This window comes from Diceros bicornis, chromosome 17 (assembly GCF_020826845.1).
Source record: "Diceros bicornis minor isolate mBicDic1 chromosome 17, mDicBic1.mat.cur, whole genome shotgun sequence".
Taxonomy (NCBI): domain Eukaryota; kingdom Metazoa; phylum Chordata; class Mammalia; order Perissodactyla; family Rhinocerotidae; genus Diceros; species Diceros bicornis.
Genome location: NC_080756.1, coordinates 61,500,403 through 61,522,961, shown reverse-complemented (window position 1 = coordinate 61,522,961; position 22,559 = coordinate 61,500,403). Strand labels below are relative to the sequence as shown.

The following is a 22,559-nucleotide window of genomic DNA, read 5'->3' as shown; positions in this document are numbered from 1 at the left end:
ATGACACCCAGACTAAGTCACACTGTGAAGCAGCTGAAAACCAGAGATCGGCACACAGACTGGAGGATAAATCACAGATCAAGTGTGTGGATATGCATGTATGTCTGAGTGAGGTAATGTGTAGGGAGGCACCCCAGACTATGGACAGTGGTAATGGACTGGGCTGAGGCAAAGGGGGTGAAAGCAGAGAGGGAGAGGAGGCGTCTGGATTTGTTCTGAATACTTCATTGTTTGTTTACTTGTAAAAAAAAAAAAAGTCACCTAAAGCCATGATGAAGACGACATGGAAGGAGAGAGAGGAGAAATAGGAGTTGGATTCTTAATTTGCAAGCTCATCCACATGGAAAGAATGAAGGCATCTTGGAGTGTCTGTGGGAACAAGAAAGGGGAGTGCCCGGCTGAGTCTGGGAAGGGACCAGCCAACCACTCTGAAAAGGCTCTTCTTTTCATGGAGTGGGTAGAAACTAGAAATAACATGTTGCAACTGATGATAACAATATGTTGGGCCTTGTCTGGGGATCTCAAAACACTTTTAAGGCACACATCTCCTCTTGTCCTGGGGAGACAGGCCGATAGCATCGTCCACAGGGAAATTAAGGGTTGGTCAGGCCACACAATGAATCATTAGGAAGACCAGAAGTAGAAGTCTAAGTTAGAGCCTGCTCAGGTTCTGGAAAATGTTGCCTCATATTGTCTTAGAACTTTAGCTCTGAAAGTCGCCTGCAAGACGAGCTGGTCCTGCCTAATCTCTGCTCATCTCAGCTTGAACGTCCTCTCCTCAGAGACGCCTTCCCTGACCCCTCCAGTCTCATTTACTGCTCCTGCTCTGGCTCAGTCTCCTGACCAAGCAAGCCCCTCTTGTTCAGCATGTCTGCGCTGGCTTCACCACCAGCAGTGTTCACACCTTTGCCAGACTGCAGGCACCAGCTGAGCAGGGGCCCATTGGTTTACCATAGCACCCCAACACCAATATTTCCAGAATGGACAGTCCAGTCTTCACCGTGACACCCTCTATCCCACACCTGGCATTTGAAACTTGGTGTTGAGTAAGTGGGGTTGCCGAGAAGGCTCTGGAACAAAACCCTGCATTTCCTAAGCAGGTCAGCAGGTGAATGCTTGAACCCACAGCCTGGCCCCACTGGTATGTGTGATTCAGTCCCCTTGGCCTGGCATTGAGCCATTTGGTGAGACAAACACCTGCCCACACCCAAGACTCCAGGCGCTTTGCTGCAAGCCTGGGTGGTTAGAAGTGGCACAGGGGCAGACCCAGAGGGGAGGGAGGGACACAGGTCTTGCCAGGCTCAAGGGAGTCAAAAAACAAATGAGGGGTGTTGCCAAGGAAGGTGAACGTCACCTCTCCTCTGTCTTCCTGGCCAGCAGCCCCTACCCCGTGGGAAGGACACCCTGAAAATCCCTCTCAGAGGCCAAGGGGAGCTCTCAGCTTTTCCTGGTCACCTTGGAGGAGGGTATACCAAAGTGCAGTTTGGGTGTGCGATTCTGCCGAGCTCCACCAGGTCCCTCCCACCCCCTAAATGAGGGGAAACAATGGCAATGAGCAGATGTTTGCCCCCAAGCTGCTCGGGTGGAGGCGGCATCTCCCACTCTGCTTCTGTGTAGGAGTCAGCCAGAGAAGATGATGCCTCCCAGTTAGGGGAAAGAAGGGAGGGGTGGGGTGCAGATTGAATGGAGGAGGGCAGTGGCCTAAAAGGGTGCCCCCAATGCTGCTGAGAGAAAATTCCTGTCTGTTAGAACTGGACGTCCTGGTTCTGTGTCTCAGGGGCCGCCCCGCTTCTCAGTTATACGTCACAGCATCCTTGTCCGCAGAGTCCTGGGGAGGAGGCTCAGTGCACGGGCTGTCCTCCGCCTTCCTGCACCCATTGCCCACCTGCATGGGCGTCACCTGGGCCTTGCTGCCTTGGCTGGACAGAGGACTCCTGGACAACTTCAGGGAGGGACTTGACTCAAGTCTCGTTCCCTGGAGTCACATGGAATTTCTGACAACCTCTCCAGCATCCTGACAAGGCTCTGATTTGTTTCTCTACCCCTGACTTCACTTATCTCGGATCACAAGTAGAGGGTGACAAAGCCAGAGACCCTCAGGGTTTAGGATTCTAAGGTTTTTATGCCTCTAGCTGCTCAGCCAGGAGCTTTCTTTGATTTTAGGGATTTCAAATAAAAACCACCTACCGGTCAAGCAAGTCTAAGAGACAAAACCAGTGGACCCCAGAAACCAGTGGACAGTTTTGGGAGGTCAGGGTGCACTTCCTTAGATGGATCAAGATGAGACAGAATCCCTTGGGGGTCTGGGAACCTAGGAGGAGGGGCCTGGGTAAATGGAACACTGCCCTCCTCTGGGTGGAATTGGAGGTATCCCATCCTCCTCAACACCCCTACCCTTGCTGGGGAACATTTTTATTTTCTCTTGGTTGCAAAGTTACTTATGAACTTTCTGTATATCTGAGAACCAGGAATCACTTTTGTCTTCCTAAGGTGAGAGAAATGGGGTCACCTCTCAAGAAATACACATTTTCTCAGAAAACATTGATACGATGGAAGCAGCAAGGTATAAAACCATAAACAGGGACTACTGAACCCAGTAGCTCCAGAGCTTCAAGGTCAGAGGATGTGTGTTCCAGGGGAAGAGAGACAGCCACTCCAGACAGAGCTGCTCTTGGATGACATTCTGACTCCACGCCCTGCAGTCCCTCTCGGAGGGTGCCATCTGCCCCATTGGTGCGGCCGCTGAGGTTCAGGCCAGCTCTGCACTGCGGGCTGCTCTTATCCTCATGTTTCCAGGCCCCAATACAGCCCCAGACTTGGCAGACCCGGGTACCTGCCGAGAGCCCTGTTGCGTGATCTGCTCTGCCGTGTACTAGCTGTTACCCACCGTCTCTGAGCCTCAGTTTATTCATTTGGATCCCAAAGCCTCCACAGAGAATTTACTGACTAAGTGACATAAGGTAAGTAGGAATGACCTCAGTAGGTAGTGGGAGCTCATTAATATTAGTTCCCCCTTTCCTAAGCTTCCCTCAAAGAAAAGTGGGGGTGAGGGGCATCAGTCGCTGCAGACTTTCTCCCTGGCTCCAGGCATAGCCCCCTGTGCGCTGTCCTGATGTGGGGGATGCCGGCTGCCTCGTCCTGACTGGTGGCCTGTGTCTGGTCTGAGGATAGAGTAGTTTGTCTCAACCTCCCAAGGGGTTGCTATTACTATCTCTATTTTTGCAGCTAAGGAAACTGTGGCTCAGAAAGACGAAATAGCTTATCCACGGTCACAGGATTAGTCCACAGCAGAGCTGGACTTTAGACTCTAAACCCCACGCTATTCCCCCCAGACCGTGCTGCTCTGCTCTCCACCACCACTGCTGCAGAAAGCTCCAAAAATGGGTGGTGCACACACAGCTCTGTAGCAGGCAAACCCAGCCCTGTGTTCAACCTCAGAAGAACCTTGGTTCTCTCTTTCTTGGGAGGCACAGCTGGCCACACAGACGACCAAAGCAGTTCAGGGTGAAGGTCGGGGGCTAGCTGAAAGTGGGAGGCAGGCTCTGGCTGTGTCTTTGGCTGTGATTATGTCAGGGACTGGCTGACAGACTGTAAGTGGTTGCTGAGGGTGCGACCGTTTCCCGAGGAAAGCGTGAGGCGGGTGGGTGCTGAGGCTGGCTAATTGAGGTGGGAGGGGGAGTTTGGGGTGGGAGGCACTTCCAGGCCTTCAGATCCGGGGCTGTTCCTGTAAACAAGCGCAGCCCTCAGCTCCCTGGAGGGCCTGGGGAGCAAATGTGCGCATCTCTGCCTCTTTCCCAGCAGCTGTTCACGGGAGGACGCAGCGCTGCCGTCTCCAGCGGTCCCTCTCCCGGCTCCCCAGCCCCCATCTCAAGCCGCAGGAAGTGGAGCTGCTGCGAGTCTCTCCTCCAGCCTCGCCTCCTGCCGAGAGTGTCCTCTGCGAGAGCATTTCCTGGCCTAATTAAGCTGGGTAATGAGTAGCCAGGAGGGAGGGGATGAAAGCCCTAGGCAGCTTAGAGCTGGGACAGTTTATGATGGGGGCGTCTGCAGCTGGTGACACTGTTAGGAAAGTTATTTCTCATAACCCTGGGAAGTGGCATGCTGTTTCCTCAGCAGAGTGAGCCCGAGGTAAGCACAGAGGGTGTTGTGTCTTGAGTGGGCCTGGCTGGAGGGTCCTGAGAGGGCATAGGTGGGGTGGTGCTGTGGGTCTGGAGGAAGGACTGATCGAACTGTAGAGCATTCACGAGCCACCAGGGCTAATGCCCTTGGCTTAGTCCCAGGCTGGGGAGTCCTTGGTGACCATGTGTGACTCCCCAGGCTTGGGTTTTATGTTTCATTTGGATGATAGGACTGTGCACCATGGGCAGTATCCTAAGACCCCGTCTGGCCGTTGGCTGAGAGTAAGGAAATCTGAGCTGGAAACCCATCCTGACTCCCCTTTGGTCCTCTTTTAACGTCTTTTTTTAAGGCTAAAAATTGTGTCCTGAAAAATACAGGTGCCCCGATAGCCAGGAGTGGGCCGGAGGAGCTCTCAGGTGGAGCCTAGGGGAGAGGGGAAGGCTGACACCAGGCCTGCCTTTTCAGAGCCATTCCAGGGCCCCAAGTTGACTCCTACCACCCGTAACCTCCTCCCCAAGAACTCAGAGCCCGCCCCAACTCCACAACCACAGCCTCTGCGTGGATTCACCTTTTGCTTTTGCACCTGTGTCTGTTTTGTCTGTTTGCTTTAAATCACTCTGCACTCATTCATTAGGAGGCCAGCCCCACTGTGTATGGGGAGGAGCACTGAGCCAGGGCCCGGGTTCTGGAGCTGCTTCCATCACCGCATGCCTGACTGGACTCGGGCCATCACTGGACCTCTCAGCCATCATTTTCCCACTGTAAAACTGTGGTGTTGGTGACGCTAGCTTCCGATATGTTATGAGCCCACAACCTCCGCTTGTCCGTGAGTGGTGGGAAAGGCCAAAACTGGGCCGCACTCCCCAGGCCTGTCAAATTAGGGGACCCAACGAGCACTTTTACACTGAGGGACAATTTGCCCCTATTATGCTGTAAAGCAGAGCTGTATCCAGTCAACACTACGGGTGATGGGAAGGCTCAGTCTCCCACACCCCTATAACCAATATTTGGATCTTTTCTAAGACCTGTTTGGGGCCATGTTCTCAGAGCCCCGTTTCCTCCGTTGCACTCGTGGTGGTCAGAGCCCAGGGCCATGGGGAATTTCTGGGAATTCCTCCTTTCTTTCTCCTCTCCCTGCGCTCGTTCCCCCTGCTGTTCTCATCCTCCCATCTACTCTCTCGGCCTCCTGTTTCTTTTTTCCCCAGTTGTATTGAGATACATTTGATATATGACATTGTCTAAGTTTAAGGTGTATAACATACTGATTTGATATATGTATATATTGGGAAGTGTTTCTCTAATAGAGAACAGTCCAATCACAAATCACCCTGGATTTCCCACTTTCTCCCTTGCTGTAGCTGTCCATGGAGTAGAAGGAGACTGGGCGGCCAGACGCCTGACCAGGGAGGGCATGTCTGAGCTGCCTCGCCTCTGCAAGGAAGGCCTGGGCCTCAGAATTCCTCGGGGAGGCTCCCTGGAGTTCAGAAAAGGGGAGAGCAGGCCTGGAAGTTTCCACTCCGTGACCCTCCTTACCCTCTGGCTGGGCAGCCGAGCTCAGAAACCTCTGGCGTCCTCCAGCCCTGCAGCAGCTGGGCAGGCCTGGGGAGCCAGCTCACCCTGAATGTGTAATCCTGGTTAAAAAGAGAGAAGAGAAAGGATCTGGTAATTTCCCAGGACACAGACAACTGAAACCTGATACTCTTGTCAAGGGAGTCCTTTCACTGAGAGAGGCAGGGAGAGAAAGAAAAAGAAGGAAGGAGGACGGCAGGAAGGAAAGTGTGTGAGACACCATTCAGGATCAGGGCCAGCAGGAAGCACCGACCACTGGCAGAACGGGAGTGCTCCCTGTGTCACTGCCCTGCCCCTGGCCTGACGCTGACTCCTGATGAGAAGGTCCACCCAGTGCGGACAATGGCAGCGGCCACAGCTTTCGAGGTCTGTCTGCCATCCCCACCTGTGCTTCTCAGGAGCCTCTGTCCCTTTTCGAGAAGGCTGGGAGCTCCTTCTCGCCCTCCCTGCCTTTTGTGTGAAGAGGCCAAATAATGCTGTTGAGAAAAATGTGCCCAAAAGCCTTCAGCATGGACCAGTAAGAAGCAGTTCTTGCTTTCTTTCATTCAGCAGACATTCACTGACTAACGGGATGAATGAAAGAGATGCTGTCCTATCTGGTCAAATGTGTGGTCAGAGAGGAAAAGGATTCCAGCCTGACTGGAAGGTCAGGGCTGTTCATCCTTGTTGCACTACGAAGAATTGCGGGCGTTTATTAGTCTAAAGCCATAGAAATCTGGGAAGGCTGAGGGGACGAGCTCTGTGCCAGGTGCAGTTCTGGGAGACGTACGTGGCTTATATGGCAAAGCACCTGTCCTGGAGGTATAGTCTGCCATCTGGCTGGGACAGCGGGGCTTCCAGCGCAATTAGGAACAATGTACGGAGAAGTCAATTATGGAGTCCAAATGTGTGATAGGGCCAGTGAATGCTCCTGCAGTCCATCCTGGTGTGGCCTTCTGGAGAAGGCCTCCTCCAGGTAAATCTTCCCCGGCGTCACTGGGAGTCAGCAGCATTTGTTGAGTTCCCGGAGTGGGCCAGGCACCAGCCTGGGCCCGGGGTACTGCTGCCGACAAAGCCAACCGTCGCCGCCCTGGTGGGGCTCCCCTACAAGTCTGACTTCATTCTCATCACACGCTTGTGTTTTATAGTTCGTGTATTTATTTGTTTACACGCCATCTGTATTCAAAAAGGATTCAAGGCCGTTGATAATTAACGGCACCATGCCATAAAACCCCAAACCAGATTAACGGTTGAGGTCCAGGCTGTAAAGGTTGCTGAGCAAGAGAATAATTACATCAGAAAACCTAGATTCAGGGAAATGCTGTAACATCTGAGCCTAAAAATTGTCTCTGAGTTGCCTGGTGGTTGTGTCAAAAGGGAAAGAGTGTGTCTGATAAAAAAGAAGCATTTCTTGTACGGGTCCCTTCTCATAGGAACTGACATGCAGGCTCACTTCTTACACACTCAGCCTTGCCCAAGCGCCGTCAGCTCCGCAGAAGCACAAGCGCACAGCTCCTTTGCTTATTAGGTGGCTCTGCCTCCTTAACCTTGTGAAGGCCACTGGCCATGGTCAAGGTCCAGCACAGACATTACTCTGCTCGGTGTCCTGTGGCTGGGGCCAGATGCCTTCCCTGTGTCCGTGCCCCTCCTCCTCGGCCCTGTCACAGCTCTCTCCGGGCCCTGAAGTGGGTCCTCGTTCCTTTCCTCACCATCTGATGATCTTCTCCAGAGCAGGAGCCTCTCCCTTATCTCTGTTCCCAGGGCCTAGCACAATGCCTAGTGTAGAAGACCCAATAGATATTTGCTGCTAACAATTTTTTTGCACTTAATTATGTGCCAACACCATGCTAATTGTCTCACATGTATTATCTCATTTAACTCTTACAGTTACCTTGTGACACGGGCGCTATTACTATGCCTATGTTACAGATGAAAAGGCTGAGATCCCGTGAGTGCGCGAGGGCCCGCGGTGGTGGAGCCGCCTTCGGCCTCAGGTCGGCCTGACTTCGCAGCCATTGGAGGGTGTGCGGCGTTTTCCAGGTATGGCCTCTTATTGGAATTATTTTTCTGTTTAACTAGATTGTGAGCCCTTGAAGGAAAGTGGGGAAAGTCTTTCTATTTCCACAGTGGCCAGCACAGTGCTTTCCATGTAGTAGGCACTTGTGAAATATTTTTTGGCAACGATAGCTCTTAACGAAGATGCATGGAGAATGACACCACGGGCGGCAGCACGGTGAGATGGGACTTGATGACACCCTCATCAGCCAGTGGTTGAGTCACATCTGTGGTGTCCGTAGGCCTTAGAACTTACAGCTAGAAGGGACGTGAGAACTCATCAACTCCGACCACCACATTTCACAGCCGAAGAAACAGTTGCAGAGAGGTGAAGCGTCCTGTCTAGGGTTGTTCAGCTCATTAGTGGCAGAGCTGACCCCACACTGGATCAGTTTCCAACTTGATTCAAAAATTCACCTCAATTCTGCAAACAAGGTGAGACAAAAGTCCAGCAGTGGGGACCTTCTGCCACGGCAGTGCCCCTGGGGGCGTGGCGGTGGGCACCGGCCGGGCTCTCCTTCCAGCCTGCTCTACAGTGGGCACTGCTTCTCCCTCGCCCCTCCCACCCCCACCGTAGTAGCCACTCTTCACCTCCTCCAAGGCCATACCTTCCTTCTCAGGTTGTGAGAGTCTCTCTTGCTTAAAAGAAAGGTATTGGTGAATATCCATCCTTCGCCAATTACTGACTCCCTGCTGTGGGCACAGCCTCTGTTCAGGCTCCTAGAGGAAGTGTTGCTCCCAGCTCACAGCAGTGGTTCTCAGCCAGGGGTTGTTCTGCCTCCAGGGGGGACATTTGGCAGTGTCTAGGGACATTTTGATTGTCATAACCCTGGGAAAGGGTGCCACTGGCATTTATGGGGTAGAGGCCAGGGATACTGCTAAAAATCCTTTAATGCACAGGATGGGCCCCATGACAAAGAACTATTTGGCCCCAAATGTCAGTAGTGCTGAGGACGAGACACCCTGCTGTACAAGCAGAAGGGGGGAGAACTCCTGTCCACTGATTCCTCCTGGAGGAGTTTCACTGCCTCCTCCTCCCTCCCCCATCCAGTGGGTCGGCATGTACCTCCTCAGAGTCATTGGGTTGGGCAACCTTTTCTCCTGCCACTTCCACTGTCCATTTTCCCTCCCACAAAATACAGAGGAAAAAAGAAAACTATTTTATTGAGCACCAGGTAGCAGAATGCTTGTTGTTTCATGTATGTCACTTGTCACTCAACTTCAACTGAAAAAGAAAGAGTAGTTAAATTCGTGAGGTAGATGTTATTTCCATTTTACCAACGAGAAAACTAAGGCACGGAGAAGTTATGTAGCTTGTCCAAGGTCACACAGCCGTTCGCTGTCTCAAACCCAGCCCCGAGCTGTCCAGTCCAGTGCTCCGGCTACTTTCCACAAAACAGTGTGGGGCTGTGCAGACAGATTTGAAACAGTCGGGAAACGGAAGAAGACAGATTTGTTTTCCTCAAACACCAAATCCATCTCCTGCCTTGTCCATAAAACAGTAAAGATAGAGTTCTGAGGAAATACGGAAGCTTGGGGATAAAGATAGGCTAGTACCCTGTCTTCCTAGTTACACTGTCTTACTTAAGCTTCTCAGAACTCAGGTGAGTCAATAGTAACCCAAATTCAAACTCCAAATAACCAAAGAAGCCTCTGGGGGATCTCCACCACCCAGCCAGTGGCACACACCTCCCTTCCCTGGGAGGAGGCACTCTGGGGTTCCTCTCCTGTCTCGCCCCTGACAGAGGCCCTCAGTAATGCCGACCATTGGCCCTGGGGACTTATTAAAGAGCACCACCTCAGAGCTTCTGACTACTCAACCCAGAGTCTGTTGTGACAACCTTTATTTTGTTAATAAGAGCATACCTTGTGTGTCTGTGTGTGTGCCCGCGCGCACGTGCACATGCGCTACTAGAAAGGTGCCCTTTATTCAGGGTTTAAACTGGGCCTTGGCCCCCTAGCCTCTGAGCTGCTTCCTGCTGCCCTCCATCCCAGGGATCATTTGCCCTCAGTCTGGAATGGAGCTGGGTCCCTCCCAGCTTCTGCTCCGATTAACCCCTTCCTTCCAGCTTGCCGGTGCCTGGCAGAGGGGCTCTGGGCCAAGTGGCCAGACACTCACTGGCTCCAGGGCTGCGGATGCCATAAACTCATTTTCCTTGGGGACCCCAGAGCTGTGCGATCACTTTCAGAAAGCACAACTGTTTTGTTTGAAATGGCTCCAGGAGGAGGGAGAGCTGAGGGCTCTGTACACATGTTCCTCATCTGCCATTGGTGGGGAGCAGGGCTAGGGGGGCTGCGGTGAGGGGGTGCCGGGGGGTGCTGGGGGGCAGGCACAGGAGGCGAGAGAGGCGGCTGCAGCTGCTGCTGCTGGGAAGTTTGGCTTCAGGGAGGAATGGAGAGAAAGAGTGTGCAAGGAAGAAGGGTGGGACTTGGGGACAGGGGCGGTGTCACGGGGGAGGAGGGAGCAGGTGGTGACTTGTTTATCTGCTCAGCTGTTTTGTGTCCAGGAGCCTGTGAGAGAGACAGAAGCAGCTGGGAGGAGAAAAAGCAACCCGGCCAGGGGCCCTCTTCGTCCTTCTGCCTTAGCCACAGGTTCTGCAAGCAAAGCAAAACCACCAGAGAGTGATTCACAGGGGGATAGCCCTCCCTCCCCTACTCGGAAGGGTTTCTTTCAGGCCGTATGCTAGTTTCTGCTATGCAAACATGCGGCGTGGCCTCCTCGCCTTGGCGCAATGGCTGTGCTCGGGTGGGCATCCCCCTGGGGTTATTCCTGGTGCAAACACAAATGTCCCCGGGCCTCAGTCTGGTGTGCTCCCGTGTGTGAACTGACACAGCCCTTGGGGGCCAGACTAGCTAGCTCCTAGCCTTGGTGTCAGCACAGACCAAAGCAACGAAAACTGTCGCCAGTGGGAACAGGCTAGCTGCCCCACCCCTGTCCGTTCTCCCCAGTGTCTCCTTCCCCTTCCCGGCAGCCCAGTTCGGATTTCCCTCTGCAGCTGCCCATGTCTGGGCAACGATCCTTGTTGGTTCCCTGCACGCCCCAGTGCGTGTGTCTCGTTTGCATGCTCCATTATCTGCAGGCAAGGCTGGGCTGCGGCTTAATTTGTCCTAATGTCTTTCAACCAGGTTAATAAACACCCCACCCCTCTCAGCACATGAAAATCTGGAAAGCAGTTATGCTTTAATTACAGTGCAATTTCAAGAGTTTGCTTGTTTTTTTCTCCCTTGGCTTGTTCTCTGTCTTATTATTTTCTCCGTGTCGTTTGTTTGTTTAAATGAGAACATTTGCTGGAACTTCCGTAGGTGATTCCGCCACCCTCCTGCCCCGGAGGCGAGTCTGATGCCAAGGGACTTTTTCTGCCTCCCCCTCGGTGCACAAAGCAAGGGCGTCTCTGTTGACAAGGGGTCTGCTTCTCTGGCACTGGGCCTGGTGGCTGGGGACAGTGTAAGAAACGCAAATGCCTTTTGCTTAGGTCTCTGATGCAGTTAGTGGCCGCCGGCTCCTTTGAGCAGCCCCAAACCAACCACTCAGGAAGAACACAGGTCCCAGCTCGCTGCTCTCTGAGCACAATGCCCCTCGGCCTGTGCGGCGTCCACGGGTGGGAAAGATGGAAAAGCCTGTGGTAGGCTGACTGAGAGGTTTGGGGAAAGGAGAAGAGTGAGGCATAGTGCGGCTGTCTGTCTGTCAGTGGGTCACGAGGCCCAGGGCTGTCTCCTGGGAGAGGCCAGCTAGGGTGGAAAACGCTGGCGTGTGCAGTTAGCAGTCTCAGCTTCTAGTTAGTACCTGCTTTGCTACTAACTAGGTGGTCCTGGGCTGGACACTTCCCCTCTCTGGGCCTTTCTGGGTAAAATGCAGGACTGGAGGCTCAGATCTCAGGGTCCTTTTCTAGTTTACAGATTTTGTTGTGTTTAGAATGCTAGTTTCTTTGTCTGCAGCCCATTTCCTTCTCCAGAGACCAGGTAGCCCCATAAGATCACTGCGTAGGGGTAACACAGCCAGCTCCATGACTCCCTGCTGTCCTGAAGGCAGATGTGCTGGCTCTAGCCCCAGTTAAAACTTGCATCACGACAAAGCTCTGGAAGTTTCCCGCTTAGGTCAGGGGTTCCAAAGGGCAGAAGAGCCAGGATACTACCCTTGTGAGCATTTCCTGCGTAGCTTTCTATGGAGTCAGTGGCCCTCTGCCAGACCTCCTGCACCATGTGCACCTTCCCCTCCCGAGGAGGTTCCCGAGCCCACTTTACGTAAGTCAGGGTGGCACTCTTTGGCTTCAGATGGATTCCACTCAATTTACCAAATGCGTCTTGAGCACTTACTCTGTGAGCGACACTGCCGGACCCAAAGGAGTAAAGAGGACATACGTGACCTGGTCCCGGTCCTAGCAGAGTCGGCTGAGTGCTGGTGAGCCAGAGCTCACACACGAAACCACTGGAGGGCAGTTCTGTCATGCATCTCCCTTTACTCCCTGCATCCTTAAAGAACATGGGAAAGAAATCATTCAGTTGACTGATAAATTATTTCAAAAGTGATAGTGGAATTTCTTCCTTATATTTAAGAAAACTGGCCATGGGAAATTTATTCAGGTAGATTGTACTTTGAAGTACTTTGTCAAGTGCATTCGTGATCATAACGGTAATACCAGCTGTTGTTCACTGAGTGCCGGCTATACGGACCAAGCATTTTGGCATATATTATCTTATTGGATTCTTTTATGAGAGAGCTATTATTAAAATATCCATTTTATTTTTTTTATTTTTTATTTATGTATTTATTTTTTGGTGAGGAAGATTGGCCCTGAGCTAACATCTGCCAATCCTCCTCTTTTTGCTGAGGAAGACTGGCCCTTGGCTAACATCCATGCCCATCTTCCTCTACTTTATATGGGACGCCGCCACAGCATGGCCTGACAAGCGGTGCGTCAGTGCACGCCCGGGATCCGAACCAGCGAACCCTGGGCCGCTGCAGAGGAGTGCGCGTACCCAACCACTTGCACCACCGGGCTGGCCCCTAAAATATCCATTTTAGATGAGGAAATTTGTACTCAGAGCTCAATGAGTGTTTGATGGAGCCAGTATTTGAGGCTGTGTCTCCTTAAGTCCAAGGCCAGGGCTGGCATTCTAGAGAGACATCAAGAAAGGCCGTGGCTGACCCCTCAGTTGTGGATGGTGTGTGCCTCAGCGTCTGTGATACCATCAGTGCCCAAAGGTCAGGTCCCCACAGTCCCTTCTCTAGCCATTTGCACCACGTTATGAGGAAATCCAGCACCGATGAATCTGGTTGCCCAACCTCTTGGAGTCTGGCTTTTGAGGGCTTTGTGTCCCTCGATTCTCTGTGCTGCTGGCGAGTGGTCAGCCCTGATGACCCTCTGCCTCAGAGGGATGACAATACAGGGTTGTCTGGTCAGTGCAAGGAGTGAGGGTTCTGGGATTGCCTTTGTTGTTTGCTTATTTTAATCAATTTTTTCAAAAATTTTGAGTACTTATTGTGTGCAAGCCCCTCTGGTGGTGGCAGGGGTTTTGGTGTGGAGGTAGACAAGCCAGGCGTGGTTCTTCTCCTCAAGGAGCTTACAGTCTCCAGAAATATTCTTTAAGTCTGTATGTTTGGCCCACTTCCTTTTCCACATGAGTTATGCGATAGTTTTGTCAAGTTCCATAGAGTTGTTCACTGATGTTTTATGGACATTATGCTACGTCTGTCGATTGACTTGGGGAGCATCAACCTCATTTTTGATCTTTGTAGCCAGGAGAATGACTTTCTATTCTGTAAATGGTTCTAACTTCAGGGCCCAGCCTTGCTGCTGATTATCTTACTGTGCTATTTATTTTTTCTAGCTTTATTGAAATACAATTATGCATAACATTGTGTAAGTTTAAGGTGTACAGCGTGTTGATTGATACAGTTATGTCTTACTGTGCTATTAACTCTGTTCATCCTCACACTGGGATGAATGCCTGAGGCGGGGGCACGGGATGGGGGAGGGGGGTGGCTCTTGCTTTCCTGTGTAGGGCCTGCCTCTCCCAGGGGCCGCCTTTGGGAGAGACGTTTATCTTCATCTCATCGCCAAGAGGCCAGTCAGGAGTCCTGCCTGGGTTGTCCAGCCCCAGGACTAATGCTTCCCGGAGTGGTTCTAGGGGCTCAGCAGTCTCTAAGCTCCTTCAAGCCTCAAAGAATCTAGGCTGAAACAGCAGGGGGCCCAACAGCTGGGTAGAACACCAAGAGAGGGTGCCAGATAGGCAACACGTGACCAGCAGAGGCCCCAGCTTCATGTCTCCATGCTACAGTTATCTTCATTTAGTTTGTCAACTTTTCATTATGAAAAGTTTTTTTTTTCCCATTTTTATTATGTTACAAACATATAGAAAAATAGAAGGAATAGTGCAAGGAATATTTATATATCTGCCACCTAGATTCAACAATGGTTAACCTTTTGCCATATTTGCTCACTCTATCTATCTATCATCTATCTATCTACCTACCTACCCATCTATCTATCATCTATATATTTCTGAATCATTTTAAAGCAAATTACAAGTATAGTGACTCTTTTCCTTCAAATACATCTCTAGAAAGTAAGGATATTGTCCTATATAATCACAAACCATTGTCACAGCTAACAAAATGAAAATAATTATCTAATTTAATCTAATAACCAGGCCATATTCAAGTTTTCCCATTTGCCCCCAAATATCTTTTGAAGCTGGTTTCTTGAACCCAGGACCTGATCAAGGATCATGCCTTGCATTTTGTTGTAATTTCTCTCAAATCTATTTTAATCCAGAACAATTGCTTCTCCTTTTATAGTTTTTGACTCTTGAAGAGACAGATCAGTTATCTTGTATAGTATTCCATATTGTGAATTTGTCAAATTATTTCCCCATTGTGTCATTTAACTTGTCCATTTATCGTACGTTTCACGTAAACTGAAAGTTAGGTCTAGAAGGCTTGATTCGATTCTGCTTGTAACTTCTTGGCAAGAACACAGCCTAGGTATTGCCTCTGGTTCTGTCTTAATAATGGAGGCTATCCTCAGGAGGACAGACGAGAAGGTGGCAGAACGTGGGCTGGGAGGAGACTGGGCCTTCCCTCGACAGGTTCCTGTGACACATCTCAGAATGTGTGCCAAAGAAGGGTCTTCCTTTACCAACTGGGGCTTAAGAAGTGTGTTCAGGGCCGGCCCCGTGGCTTGGCAGTTAAGTGCGAGTGCTCCGCTGCTGGCGGCCCGGGTTCTGATCCCAGGCGCGCACTGACGCACCGCTTCTCCGGCCATGCTGAGGCCGCGTCCCACATACAGGAACTAGAAGGATGTGCAGCTATGACATACAACTATCTACTGGGGCTTTGGGGGAGAAAAAAATAAATAAATAAAAATTATAAAAAAAAAAAAAAGAAGTGTGTTCAGGCTTAGGACCCTGGCACAGGAGCTCCACTGACAGAAAGCAGCTGTCCAGGGAGCCATGAGCTGCAGCCCAAGGCCCCTTCCAGGAATTTGGTGACATCTCTGGCCCCCCTGTCCTGGATCTGAGTGGCAGTGTTGCAACATGGTGTAAGGGAAAAGGGCAGATTTGGAGAGAGTCAGACTGAGTGCTGCAATTTTTCAGCTTTGTGATCTTGGGCAAGTCATTTGAACTCCTTGAGCCTTGGTTTCCCTGTCTGTGAAATGAGTACTGTAATTATCGTACTTAACAGAGTAGTTTTAGGGATTAGCACTAACGGACTAGAGATACCTGGCATATGTGGGTGCTTGGTAGATGGAAGCTAACGTTGTGAATAGAGCTCTGGGCGCAGCGATGGGCCTACGGCCAGTACTCAGGGCTGCTGTCTCATCCTTCAAACAATAGGGTGACCGAGTACTATTCCCCCAGGTGTTGGGGTGGGGTGAGGCTTGAAGTAGCCATAGCCGTCCTAAGGGACTATTAATTCTCTAATTAAAACAAGCCAAGGTGTGGGGGCTGGCAGTAAACAAAGCCATTTCACAGGTCTTGAGAGCTGGCGACCAGTCTGTGGTTATGCAAGGTGACCCCTCTGCCCGCTTGTTAATTTAGCCCGGGCTTGCTGGTGGCCCTATGCCTGCTATGGCAGGGCCTGCACGCTGGTTGTCGGTTTCCTCAGGTAACTTGCAGCCTTGTGTAATACAGCTTTTAGGGCATATCATTTGCACATAAACTCTGGAGTTAAGATCAGGAAAAACTCACCTGTTGAGATTTAAAAACAATAAACACCAACATAAAATGGTTGAATGTAGCTTTATACATGAGAAACTCACCCCAAAATATGGTTAATGATTTGAGCAAATGATGGAAACCAGGGAAGCATCCTAGTGTTGGCAACTGGACTCATGATTAGAATGTCACACTCTAGTGAGGATTTAAATGACAGAATGCATAACTAGTAGTGGCCTAAACAATCAAGGCACATCTTATCTCATATAACAGGAAGTCCAGAAGGAGATGTCTGCAAGATCTGGCAGCTCAACAATGTTAAGGCTCTGTTTCAGCTTCTCCATGATTCTCTTGGCTTTGCCTTCATGATCACAAAGTGGCTGCTGCAGCGCCAAGTGTTACACACCACTGTGACAATCAACAAAGACGGCAAAGGGGAATTTGCTCCAAAGGTCCCCAGCCAAAGTCAATGTCCTCTTATGCTTCTGCTAGAGCAGATCATATGCCTACTCCAATAACGGTCAAAGCCAGTAACTGTCAAAGAAGCCTGGGTCCCCAGCATGGGTCAGACCAATCACAGTTCACTCTCTAGGGCTGGGTCCACCTTCCCTGAAAATATTGCCACTCCAAACAAAATAATAAGGAACAAAGGAGGAGTTGGGTGGACAACCAGCAACCTCTACCTTAGTAACTAAAGAAAGTCACCCTCTGATGAACTCTGTCAGGAGCTCCCTGAGGAGAAACGTGTCTGCACTGAGTTCAGCGAAGGTAAGCCAAAAAGCAAGATTCGAGAAATGCCATCTTTATATGCAGGGAGAGGTGGGTTCCAAAGAGAGAGCAAGGAAAGAAGCAAACTGTGAGCTTTCCTTTGCCACCTAAGGTATACACCCTGATCACGTGGCTTCAAAACGAGACACGTGGGTTTGTTTTCAGAGAAGGCTCCTCGAGTAAGAGCAGCTCCTTTCTGGTGAGGACCAAGAGTTAACTTTGTAACAACGGAGCAGCCCCCTGGCTCTGCCTCTGGGAGAGCTGTGAACCAGCTGTCTGGGGCTGTAGGGCAAACATTTGGGGCCGTGGTTCTGGGACCCCCTCCCGGGCCCCCTCCCAGAATTCATGAGGAATTGGAGAGCATACGTTTGTCTGAAAGGGGCAGCTACTAGTTTTGCTTTGTATGAAGGAGGGTCCAATCTTGCCCAACCTTCTCATTTTTCAAGAGAAGTTAAAATTTTAAATTTTTGTGGGAAATTATCTCATTTGAAAAAGCTAGCAAAAAAATGTTTTTAAAAAATATTTTAAATATGCTGGACCAAACACATCTGTGGGTGGGATTTTGACATAAGGGATGTTATTGGAATAATGAAAATGTTCTAACACGTATTTAAGCTAATGGTTGTGCAACTTAACTTAGTAAATGTACTAAAAATCATTGAATTGTACACTTGAAATGAATGAATTATATGATATGTAAAATATGCCTCAATAAAGTATAAAAAAAAATTGGGGCTGCAGGCTGTAGGTTTGCTGTGGACTGGAATATTGTTCCTAAGGCGTTTCTATCCTGGTTTTGGTTTTGTAAAGGCAGCAACCCTGCTGACAGCTGAGAATTGACATCATCAGTTTATGGGGAAGAAGCAAAACCTAGTTGTTGTGTGGGCCGTGGAGTCACCTGAGTTGAATTCCACCTTCCCCAATTACTAGCCTTGTGACCTTGGGCAAGTTAACTCTCTAGACGAGTTACCTTCTTGAGACTCACTTTCCTCATCTCTGCAATGGGTATGATAATAACACCTAGAAGATTAAATGAAATAATACATGTAAAGCATCTGGCACAATGTAAATCCTCAAGTACAGTATATTTACTATTAGAGGTTCTTGCCACAAAACACATGTACCCATTTAGTCCCTGGACTGTGGGTCTCCCTCTTCCTTCCTGGGAGACGGGTTAAACTCCAGTCTGTGCCATTGAGTGAGGGGACTGAAAATGCCATGGGCTGGTGCTCGGGTGTGCCTGTGGACAGAGGGCTCTCCCCCATACCTCAGAGGTCCACGGGGCTCAGGAATTTCAACCCACTTCTTCAGCCCAAAGATCGTTGGGACTTCGCAGGGCTTCCAGGAGCTGTGTGCATGTACTGAAGGAGAGAGAGAAACTAAAGGAGTGTTTCTTGGGAAGCTCAGATTTAGGCTCGTTTTTCTTAGGAATTCCAGGAGGGTTGATTAGCATCCTTCTGTTCCTGTCGTTAAAGCCAGATTCATGCTGAATCAAGCTTCTGATGAACCGCTTGTATCCTTCGGAAGTCATGTACCAGAGACGGGGAGAAGTTCAGTGAGGAGGCTGTGCCCCTACAGCCTCCCCCACCCAGTTCGTTTTCAACCTCCAGCAGTGGCCCTGTGGAGCTGGGCATTGGCTTGGGGGTCCCGGGCTCTGGGGAAGCTGGCACTCTCACCTCCATCTGTTGACTTGGCACAACCCGTCTCCACTCCGCTCCAGCAAATGTTGCTCCTAAAAGGGCCCGGGGACACTCGCTGACTTCCTAAGTGAAAATGAATTCTAATTTATTTGGTTCAGACAGGTTTGAAAGATATTCCCAGCATATCACCGGAAATGAAGGCACTTTGGCCATCACTAGGGCTGGGTCACTGCCCTGTGGACTCTGTGTGTGTAGAGGAGAGGGAGGCCCCATCCAGAGCAGCCCCAGCACACCCAGGAAACCGAGGAGGCGCTGCAGAATTCCCCAAGCGATGTAGGCAGCACGTGAACTGGGGTAAAACAGAGGGGCCTTTCAGAGGGGTGCTGTGGGGCTGAGGAAAGTTCGGGGAAGCTGCCTGCACTCCCAGGCCGATCTGAACCCCTGGCCCTAAAAATGTACGGGAGAGAGAAACGCATGCCAGGCCAGACAGTCTGTCTTGGTCCTCAGTTCCCTGTGCTCTCTGTCCCCTCTCTGGCTCTCTCTGATTCTGTTTGTCTTTCTCTAGTTCTGTACGCTCCTCCTCTTTTTCCTCTTCCTTCCCTCCCTGCCCACATCCTGTCAACCGATACCCTGTGCAGTCAATGAGTAGCCACAGGCCTCCTAGACAAACGAGGGCATTATGACCAGCAATAGAGGGCTTCCAGGGGGCTGAGGGGTTTGAGGGGCGGTGGGAACGGGCTGCAGGGTGAGCACACGTGCCCGGTCCTGTCGGGTGTGTCTGCACAGGTGGGGTCTGCAGGGGTGGGATGGGGAGCCCCTTTCCCCTCTGCCATCAGTGGAGAGAGCTTTCAGTTCACATTTGGTGTGAGTGGCAGATGGCACTATGGTGAGCAAGACCCACCGTCGGCTTGTGATGTTAGAAACTTGAAATGAAACTCCGGAGACCGTGCGTTGTCTGTGTGATTGGGGCTTTCTGGGGCTCCACTGTTTTGAACAGAACAATCTGTAGCCTGAACAATGGCTCAGACTCCTGAATGCTTCTGTCTTGGTGGTTTAGCTCTTGCGCCCCTGCACCTCATTGATCTCCCTCATTCCGAGTTCCAGCAGCAGTTGAAGTCTGGACCACATGAGTTAGAACCCCCTTACACATTGCCTGGGGCTGCTCCTGTCATTTCCTCAGTTTGTCTGGCCTCCCCAACAAGAATTACAGGCTCCTTCAGGCCTGGGACCAAGTGTGTCAGATACTTCCTAAGCTCCACCACTTAATAAATACCTCTTGATTAGACCAGCCAGCCTCTGCATTGCGGTGGGGTCTTGCTCTCAGCTTTTGTGGCCCCACCTTCACTATGCTCAGCACAGAGAGGCCTCAATAAGTGGTTTCTACCTGAGGGAGTTATTTTTTTCTATTAACAAACGACAGGACAGATCTTTCTGAAATTTTGCAGGGGGTACTTAAGTCCAAACTTGATCTGCTGATTTTAACACATCTCTGCCTTCTCTTCCACAGTCACGTCCTTCAACGGGTGAAATGGCTTGGTGTCAGTATTCCTTACTCAGATAGTGTTACTGGTAAAATTGTGTCCCCCCCCCCCAGATTCATACGTTGAAGCTCTAACCCCCAGTACCTCAGATGTGACTGTCCTTGGAGACAGGGCCGTTAAAGAGGTGATTAAGTTAAAACGAGACTGTTAGGGTGGGCCCTCATCCACCTGACTGGTGTCCTTATAAGAAGAGGAAATTTGGACACACAAAGCCTGGGGTCACACGCACAGAAAGACCACATGAGGACACGGAGAAGGTGGCTGTCTGAGCCAAGGAGAGAGGCCTCAGAAGAAACCAGACTGGCCGACACTTTGGTCTTGGACTTTTAGATTCCAGAACTGTGAGAAAATAAATTTCTGTTGTTTAAACCACCAGTCTGTGGTGTTTTGTTGTGGCAGCTAACACAGATAGAGAAGTGGAGACCCTCCAGAAGGGAAGTATCTTCTATCACAGATAAAGTGCCCAGGCTTTCTGGAAATCCCCCATTGTCATGTGTCCACATGCATGGGAATTCCCACAGGGGTCCTGCAGTCCAGCTGTGTCTTGGATTTACACCTTTGGATGCTCCCTACAAACAAAAAAAAAACGGTCTCTGTCTCCATCAAATTCTTCCCCTGACTCTGACCTCTCCAAGCCCTTTCCCACTCACACACACTCTGCCCCACATTGCTGCAAGTGCCCTGTGAAATGTGTCACCTTGCATTGTAAGGAAGTACAAGACACAAGCTGCGCTGTGGTTGAGGTGACTCCTAAGAGCATTCTCCCAGGGCTCGGTTCTCTTTGCACAGGTAGACAGCACCAGGCAGTCCCTCCGTGGACTGTCTAGCTCAAGCTGTTACTACTACCAGGTGGGCCAGGGGAGGGGTGGGGCCCAAGCTCCTAGGCACCAGCCCAGAAGATGCTTCTGGGGTGGACATGTGGCGATGTGAGTCTGAACAATTCACGGGGACAGACGGGGGGGCTCGAATGGGCACAAGACCAAAAGGCAGCTAATGAGCAGAGGCCTGGTCAGGCCATGTGACGATTGCCTCTTTGTTTAGGAGATCCAACGAGAGGCCCGGGCTCCAGGGGCAGTGGGGAAGTGGACTCCCCCACAGGTTAACCCCCAGAGTTCTCTCTTGGGTGCCTGTCAGGCGCTGTTCCTTTTTTTCCTACAGGCACCTAAGAAAGCTGTTTTCTCACCTGAGTGCCTATTTCCCAAGGTCAGCTCTGTGTCACACTTTGCCAACTTTTGCCCAACCACATAGGATCTGAACTAAGCACACAAAATCCTTTCAGGTTTTTTAAAAACATTTTGCAGTTAATAATTGCAGGCCCTTCTTGGTTTACTTAGGCGTGCCTTATTTGTGATCTGGAGTAGTGTTTCCTGGGTAGACTTTTACTGACAGAAAAGCACTTCTGAGGATGGTGTGGACTGCCACATTACAGTGCGCACCCCTCCCAGTGTGGTCCCCACGGCGTGTTATCAGGCTGTGGCTGCCGTGTGGCGTGGTAGCTGGCCTCTGTGGAAGGGCAGCCTGTTGTGTCGGCCTGACCTAGCAGGGTGCGCTGTGTTTGTGCTTGTCCAGCTGCAAAGGCCCTGCTGTCACTTTAGGCCACTGAGACTTAGTGGCCACTTGGAGATCTGCTAGGACAAATCTAGGACCCTCCCTGCATCTGGAATGCCTCTACTCTCTCACTCTACCAATGCCATCAGTCACCCTCGTCATTTAAAGGAAGATGATACTATACAGGCCGGGACACATGATGGTTCTCAACCTTGAGCAGCATCAGAATCATCAGGGGGGCTTGTGAAACGCAGATGCCTGGGCACCACCTCCAGAGTTTCCAGTCAGAACGTCTCTCGGAAGGGTCTGAGATTTTGCATTTCTAACTAGTTTAAAGGTGATGCTGATGATTCTGGTCCAGGGTCCATACTTTGAGAACCACTGGGCTCAGATAATGGACTATGATACCTCTGAGTGTGCGTAACTAAGCATTTGATTTTTCCGTGCTTTCACGAACACTCTCTTGAGTGTGTAAGGAAAGCCCAGATCGGGGTCCTGGACAGGAGTTGACAAAATAGAACCAAGAGTAGACGTTTGGCCCTAGTTTGTCCTAAAATGTAGGTGGAACTGAGCCTCATTTTTCACAGGCCCTCTTCTTGACTCATGCTCTAAATTTCATTCGAGGAACAAAAATCACAAAGAAGTAAGAGATTTTCTGAGCACCAATTAAAAAAATTATTTTTTAAAATATTGAATACTATATTAGTATTCTGTTGCTGATATAACAAATTACCACAAACATAGCAACCTAATAGAGCACAAATTTATTTCCTCACAATTTCTGTAGGTCAGAAGACCAGGTGGGCTCAGCTGAGGCCTCTGCTCAATGAGTCGCACAGCCAAAATCAACGTGTTGACGGCGCTGCATTCCTCCCCGGGGGCTCTGGAGAGGAGTCTGCTTCTAAATCCATTCACACTGTCGGCCGGAGTCTGTTCTCTGAGGTTGTAAGACTGAGGTCCCTGCTTCCTTGCTGCCGTCAGCTGGGGGACCGTCTTTGCTGTCCTGCTTTCCTTCCCAGGCTTTCCATGTGGCACCTCCAGCAACAGCAGCCTGAGTCCCTCTCAAACTTCAAATCTCCCTGCCCTGTTCTGCTGAATCTCTCTGACTCCAGCCAGAGAAAGCTCTTGGCTTGTAAGGCTCATGTGATCCCATTGGGCCCACCTGGGTAATCCAGGATAATCTACC

The 22,559-nt window shown here is 50.6% G+C and overlaps 1 long non-coding RNA gene across 1 annotated transcript; it reads left to right on the top strand.

Moving 5' to 3' along the window:
* Window positions 1-3,837: 3,837 nt before the first annotated feature.
* Window positions 3,838-20,193, top strand: LOC131416482 (uncharacterized). Its single transcript, XR_009222599.1, has 3 exons — window positions 3,838-4,125; window positions 7,552-7,704; window positions 19,792-20,193. It is a non-coding gene; the product is annotated as an uncharacterized LOC131416482 (long non-coding RNA).
* The last annotated feature ends 2,366 nt before the right edge of the window (window positions 20,194-22,559 follow it).